We start from the raw sequence: 7,500 nt of genomic DNA on the forward strand, positions 1-7,500 counted from the left end.
GTCGAGAAAAACGCCTCCCCATATATCTCCGGGAACCCCGCCAATGCCCCCGTACAGAAATTGCATGTGTCAAAGGGGCGGCCGAATCTGACCCCGGCGGCCGGGTCTCTGGAACTCCGGGCCGGCAGCGGCCGGCAAATCCGTCCCGCATCGGGACTTCCGAAGCAGAGTCGGTTAACGAATTGCACGCGGGTAAATGGTTAACCGCAGCCCGGGTCCGGACACCTGGCTCCCACACGACCCGTCTTTGGGGGAGGTGGGTGGGTGGGCCAGCTACAGCAGCCTCGCGAGGGCTTGGCTGTGGGCTCCCCGGTTGCCGAGCTGCAGTGTGCCGGCACAGACGAGCGCGTTGGGCTGGCTGGCTGGCTGGCTGGGTCAGCGTCTTCGCCGGTATTCGCAGAAGGTGCTAGCAGGTCCAGGGGCGAATTAGCCGCGCGCCGCTGCGGGACCGACGTACGCCCAGTTACAAAGACTGGGCGTTTTAGGGTGAGGGTGAGGGTTAGGGTTAGTTAGGGCTAGTGTTAGGGTTAGGGCTGGCGTCAGGGTTAGGGTTAGGGTTAGTGCCAGGGTTAGGGTTAAGGTTTGGCTTGTGCTCCTGGCAGGTCCCCGCGCGCCATAGCTCGGCGGGCTGCCGCGAGGGGGCGTCTTCGGAGGGCCGTGCCGGCCGAGGGGCGGCTCCTCCGTCGGGACTACAGGAGGTCGCACCGCCCATCGCAGTCCTCGGCAGACGTCGGAATTATTCCAAGTCCCGCCGCATTAGGGTTGGTTAACGACTTGTCCCGGCCGGGCTGGTTAACGACTTGTCTCGCCGACGTTGGTTAACGACTTGTCCCGGCAGGGCTGGTTAACGACTTGTCTCGCCGCCGTTGGTTAACGATTTGCCAGGGCCCGGTCGGGCAACCCGATTGCCCGCCCGGGGATTGGGTTCGGGCTAGGGTTAGGGTTAGGGTTAGGGTTAGGGTTAGGGTTAGGGTTAGGGTTAGGGTTAGGGTTAGGGTTAGGGTTAGGGTTAGGGTTAGGGTTGGGGCTAGGGTTAGGGTTAGGGTCAGGGTTGGGGCTAGGGTTAGGGTTAGGGTTGGGGTTAGCTTTAGGGTTAGGGCTGGGGTTAGGGTTAGGGTTGGGGTTAGGGTTAGGGTTGGGGCTAGGGTCAGGGCTAGGGCTAGGATATGGGTTGGGGCTTGGGCTGGGGCTAGGGCTCGTGCTATGGCCAGGGTTAGTTTTAAGGTTTGGGTTGTGCTCCTGGCAGGTCCGCACGCGTCATACCTCGGCTGGCTTGCCGCGAGGGGACGTCTTCCGAGGGTCGTGCCGGCCGAGGGGCGGCTCCTCCGTCGGGACTACAGGAGGTCGCACCGCCCATCGCAGTCCTCGGCAGACGTCGAAATTATTCCAAGTCCCGCCGCATTAGGGTTGGTTAACGACTTGTCCCGGCCGGGCTGGTTAACGACTTGTCCCGGCCGGGCTGGTTAACGACTTGTCTCGCCGACGTTGGTTAACGATTTGCCAGGGCCCGGTCGGGCAACCCGATTGCCCGCCCGGGGATTGGGTTCGGGCTAGGGTTAGGGTTAGGGTTAGGGTTAGGGTTAGGGTTAGGGTTAGGGTTAGGGTCAGGGTTAGGGTTAGGGTCGGGGTTGGGGTTAGGGCTCGGGTTAGGGCGGGGGTTAGGCTTAGAGCTGGGGTTAGGATTAGGGTTAGCGTTAGGGTTAGGGCTGGGGTTAGGGTTAGCGTTAGGGTTGGGGCTAGGGTCAGGGCTAGGGCTAGGATATGGGTTGGGGCTTGGGCTGGGGCTAGGGTTAGGGTTAGGGTTAGGGTTGGGGTTGGGGTTAGGGTTAGGGTTAGCGTTCGGGTTGGGGCTAGGGCTCGGGTGAGGGCGGGGGTTAGCTTTAGGGTTAGGGCTGGGGTTAGGGCTAGGGTTGGGGTTGGTGTTAGGGTTAGGGTTAGCGTTCGGGTTGGGGCTAGGGCTCGGGTTAGGGCGGGGGTTAGCTTTAGGGTTAGGGCTGGGGTTAGGGCTAGGGTTGGGTCTAGGGTCAGGGCTAGGCCTAGGATATGGGTTGGGGCTTGGGCTGGGGCTAGGGCTCGTGCTATAGCCAGGGTTAGTTTTAAGGTTTGGGTTGTGCTCCTGGCAGGTCCGCACGCGTCATACCTCGGCGGGTGGCCGCGAGGGGACGTCTTCGGAGGGCCGTGCCGGCCGAGGGGCGGCTCCTCCGTCGGGACTACAGGAGATCGCACCGCCCATCGCAGTCCTCGGCAGACGTCGAAATTATTCCAAGTCCCGCCGCATTAGGGTTGGTTAACGACTTGTCCCGGCCGGGCTGGTTAACGACTTGTCCCGGCCGGGCTGGTTAACGACTTGTCTCGCCGACGTTGGTTAACGACTTGTCTCGCCGACGTTGGTTAACGACTTGTCCCGGCCGGGCTGGTTAACGACTTGTCTCGCCGACGTTGGTTAACGACTTGTCTCGCCGACGTTGGTTAACGATTTGCCAGGGCCCGGGCGGGCAACCCGATTGCCCGCCCGGGGATTGGGTTCGGGCTAGGGTTAGGGTTAGGGTTAGGGTTGTGGTTGGGGTTAGGGCTCGGGTTAGGGCGGGGCTTAGGCTTAGAGCTGGGGTTAGGATTAGGGTTAGGGCTGGGGTTAGGGTGAGCGTTAGGGTTGGGGCTAGGGTTAGGGTTAGGGTTGGGGTTAGCTTTAGGGTTAGGGCTGGGGTTAGGGTTAGGGTTAGGGTTCGGGCTAGGGTCAGGGCTAGGGCTAGGATATGGGTTGGGGCTTGGGCTGGGGCTAGGGTTAGGGTTAGGGTTAGGGTTGGGGTTGGGGTTAGGGTTAGGGTTAGCGTTCGGGTTGGGGCTAGGGCTCGGGTGAGGGCGGGGGTTAGCTTTAGGGTTAGGGCTGGGGTTAGGGCTAGGGTTGGGGTTGGGGTTAGGGTTAGGTTTAGCGTTCGGGTTGGGGCTAGGGCTCGGGTTAGGGCGGGGGTTAGCTTTAGGGTTAGGGCTGGGGTTAGGGCTAGGGTTGGGGCTAGGGTCAGGGCTAGGCCTAGGATATGGGTTGGGGCTTGGGCTGGGGCTAGGGCTCGTGCTATGGCCAGGGTTAGTTTTAAGGTTTGGGTTGTGCTCCTGGCAGGTCCGCACGCGTCATACCTCGGCGGGTGGCCGCGAGGGGACGTCTTCGGAGGGCCGTGCCGGCCGAGGGGCGGCTCCTCCGTCGGGACTACAGGAGGTCGCACCGCCCATCGCAGTCCTCGGCAGACGTCGGAATTATTCCAAGTCCCGCCGCATTAGGGTTGGTTAACGACTTGTCCCGGCCGGGCTGGTTAACGATTTGTCTCGCCGGCGTTGGTTAACGATTTGTCTCGCCGACGTTGGTTAACGATTTGCCAGGGCCCGGTCGGGCAAACCGATTGCCCGCCCGGGGATTGGGTTCGGGCCAGGTTTAGGGTTAGGGTTAGGGCCAGGGCTAGGGTTAGGGCTGGGGTTAGGTCTAGGGTTAGGGTTAGGTTCAGGGTTAGGGCTGGGGTTAGGTTTAGGGTTAGGGCGGGGGTTAGGGTTAGCGTTAGGGTTAGGGCCTGGGTTAGGGTTACGGCTGGGGTTAGGGTTAGGGTTAGGGCTAGGGCTAGGATATGGGTTAGGGCTTGGGCTGGGGCTAGGGCTCGTGTTATGGCGCTCGGCCAAAACTACGGCTTCCGCCGAATTCAAAACCTACAAGGTCCCGCGGCGGGGAGCAGCCGGGGGACGTGTTGGGAGCGACGTTCGGACCGAGGGGCGGCACTTTCGGAGGGTGGACCGGAGGTCGGTTAACCAATCGTCACGAGCCGGGGAACGGAAGAACTGTTCGCGCCGGGCTGCTGCCTAAGTCTTTGTCCTGTTCTGCCCGTCAGCACCGGACCCGGTCGGTTACCGCAGTGCCGGCTCGGGTCTGGTTAACGACTTGTCCCGGCCGGGCCGGTTAACCATTTGTCTCGCCGACGTCGGTTAACGATTTGTCCCAGCCGGGCCGGTTAACCAATTGTCACGAGCCGGCGCGAACGGAAGAACTGTCCGCGCCGGGCCGCTGCCTAAGTCTTTGTCCTGTTCTGCATGTCAGCACCGGTCCCGGTCGGTCACCGCAGTGCCGGCTCGGGTCTGGTTAACGACTTGTCCCGGCCGGGCCGGTTAACCATTTGTCTCGCCGAAGTCGGTTAACGATTTGCCTGAGCCCGGTCGGTTAACCAATTGTCACGAGCCGGCGAACGGAAGAACTGTCCGCGCCGGGCCGCTGCCTAAGTCTCTGTCCTGTTCTGCATGTCAGCACCGGACCCGGTCGGTTACCGCAGTGCCGGCTGGGGTCTGGTTAACGACTTGTCCCGGCCGGGCCGGTTAACCATTTGTCACGCCGAAGTTGGTTAACGACTTGTCCCGGCCGAGCCGGTTAACCATTTGTCTCGCCGACGTCGGTTAAGGATTTGCCTGAGCCCGGTCGGTTAACCAATTGTCACCGAGCCGGCGAACGGAAGAACTGTCCGCGCCGGGCCGCTGCCCAAGTCTTTGTCCTGTTCTGCATGTCAGCACCGGACCCGGTCGGTTACCGCAGTGCCTGCTGGGGTCTGGTTAACGACTTGTCCCGGTCGGGCCGGTTAACCATTTGTCACGCCGAAGTTGGTTAACGACTTGTCCCGGCCGAGCCGGTTAACCATTTGTCTCGCCGACGTCGGTTAACGATTTGTCCCAGCCGGGCCGGTTAACCAATTGTCACGAGCCGGCGCGAACGGAAGAACTGTCCGCGCCGGGCCGCTGCCCAAGTCTTTGTCCTGTTCTGCATGTCAGCACCGGTCCCGGTCGGTCACCGCAGTGCCGGCTCGGGTCTGGTTAACGACTTGTCCCGGCCGGGCCGGTTAACCATTTGTCTCGCCGACGTCGGTTAACGATTTGCCTGAGCCCGGTCGGTTAACCAATTGTCACCGAGCCGGCGAACGGAAGAACTGTCCGCGCCGGGCCGCTGCCCAAGTCTTTGTCCTGTTCTGCATGTCAGCACCGGTCCCGGTCGGTCACCGCAGTGCCGGCTCGGGTCTGGTTAACGACTTGTCCCGGCCGGGCCGGTTAACCATTTGTCTCGCCGAAGTCGGTTAACGATTTGCCTGAGCCCGGTCGGTTAACCAATTGTCACGAGCCGGCGAACGGAAGAACTGTCCGCGCCGGGCCGCTGCCTAAGTCTCTGTCCTGTTCTGCATGTCAGCACCGGACCCGGTCGGTTACCGCAGTGCCGGCTGTGGTCTGGTTAACGACTTGTCCCGGCCGGGCCGGTTAACCATTTGTCACGCCGAAGTTGGTTAACGACTTGTCCCGGCCGAGCCGGTTAACCATTTGTCTCGCCGACGTCGGTTAACGATTTGTCCCAGCCGGGCCGGTTAACCAATTGTCACGAGCCGGCGCGAACGGAAGAACTGTCCGCGCCGGGCCGCTGCCTAAGTCTTTGTCCTTTTCTGCATGTCAGCACCGGTCCCGGTCGGTCACCGCAGTGCCGGCTCGGGTCTGGTTAACGACTTGTCCCGGCCGGGCCGGTTAACCATTTGTCTCGCCGAAGTCGGTTAACGATTTGCCTGAGCCCGGTCGGTTAACCAATTGTCACCGAGCCGGCGAACGGAAGAACTGTCCGCGCCGGGCCGCTGCCCAAGTCTTTGTCCTGTTCTGCATGTCAGCACCGGACCCGGTCGGTTACCGCAGTGCCTGCTGGGGTCTGGTTAACGACTTGTCCCGGCCGGGCCGGTTAACCATTTGTCACGCCGAAGTTGGTTAACGACTTGTCCCGGCCGAGCCGGTTAACCATTTGTCTCGCCGACGTCGGTTAACGATTTGCCTGAGCCCGGTCGGTTAACCAATTGTCACCGAGCCGGCGAACGGAAGAACTGTCCGCGCCGGGCCGCTGCCTAAGTCTCTGTCCTGTTCTGCATGACAGCACCGGACCCGGTCGGTTACCGAAGTGCCGGCTGGGGTCTGGTTAACGACTTGTCCCGGTCGGGCCGGTTAACCATTTGTCACGCCGAAGTTGGTTAACGACTTGTCCCGGCCGAGCCGGTTAACCATTTGTCTCGCCGACGTCGGTTAACGATTTGCCTGAGCCCGGTCGGTTAACCAATTGTCACCGAGCCGGCGAACGGAAGAACTGTCCGCGCCGGGCCGCTGCCCAAGTCTTTGTCCTGTTCTGCATGTCAGCACCGGACCCGGTCGGTTACCGCAGTGCCTGCTGGGGTCTGGTTAACGACTTGTCCCGGCCGGGCCGGTTAACCATTTGTCACGCCGAAGTTGGTTAACGACTTGTCCCGGCCGAGCCGGTTAACCATTTGTCTCGCCGACGTCGGTTAACGATTTGCCTGAGCCCGGTCGGTTAACCAATTGTCACCGAGCCGGCGAACGGAAGAACTGTCCGCGCCGGGCCGCTGCCTAAGTCTCTGTCCTGTTCTGCATGACAGCACCGGACCCGGTCGGTTACCGAAGTGCCGGCTCGGGTCTGGTTAACGACTTGTCCCGGCCCGGCCGGTTAACCATTTGTCACGCCGACGTCGGTTAACGACTTGTCCCGGCCGGGCCGGTTAACCATTTGTCACGCCGAAGTTGGTTAACGACTTGTCCCGGCCGGGCCGGTTAACCATTTGTCACGCCGAAGTTGGTTAACGACTTGTCCCGGTCGGGCCGGTTAACGATCTGCCAGGGCCCGGTCGGGAACTCGATTGCCCGCCCGGGGACTGTTGTCTTGCTCCACCGCACGGCCGGGGGGGTCGGTCGGCACGGCTAACGAGCCGTCCGAGAACTGCCGGTTAACCAGTTGCCCGGTGGCAATTCGTTAACTGAGTCCGCTCCGGAAGTCTGGATGCGGGTCGGATTTGAGGGTCGTAGCCGGGCAGGAGTTCCAGAGGCTCGGCAGCCGGGGTCAGATACGGCCGCCCCTTTGACACATGCAATTTCTGTACGGGGGCATTGGCGGGGTTTCCGGAGATTTACGGGGAGGCGTTTTTCTCGACCACTTAGGAGTGGTCGACGGGCGTTACGGGCCTCCCCACTTCGTTAACCCGGGCCGCGCGGCGGTATTTCCGCACGCTTCCCAAGGTCGCCCGTATGGATTTTCGGACGAATTCCCAATGGCGGAAGTCAGTCAGCGGGACGTATCCGCAGGCCCAAGCCGACCGAGGGGCAGCATATACGGGCTGACTACCGGTGCTCGGGCCGCCGAATCGAAACCTTGCCCGAATGATTTTCTGACAAAGTCCCGCGGCGGGGAGACGCGAGGGGACGAATTCGGAGGGTCGTGCCGGCCGAGGGGCGGCATTTTCGGTGGGACTACCGCAGGTCCCTCCGCCAAAAATAGGGCTACGGCCCGATCGAAAATCTGACAAAGTCCCGCTGCGGTGAGCCGCGAGGGGACGTATTCGGAGGGCCGTGCCGGCCGAGGGGCGGCATTTTCGGTGGGACTACCGCAGGTCCCACCGCCGATCCGAGACCTTGGCAGAAGTCGAAATTATTCCAACTCGGAAGTCG

Source organism: Hypanus sabinus, unplaced genomic scaffold (assembly GCF_030144855.1).
Source record: "Hypanus sabinus isolate sHypSab1 unplaced genomic scaffold, sHypSab1.hap1 scaffold_1498, whole genome shotgun sequence".
Classification (NCBI taxonomy): Eukaryota; Metazoa; Chordata; class Chondrichthyes; order Myliobatiformes; family Dasyatidae; genus Hypanus; species Hypanus sabinus.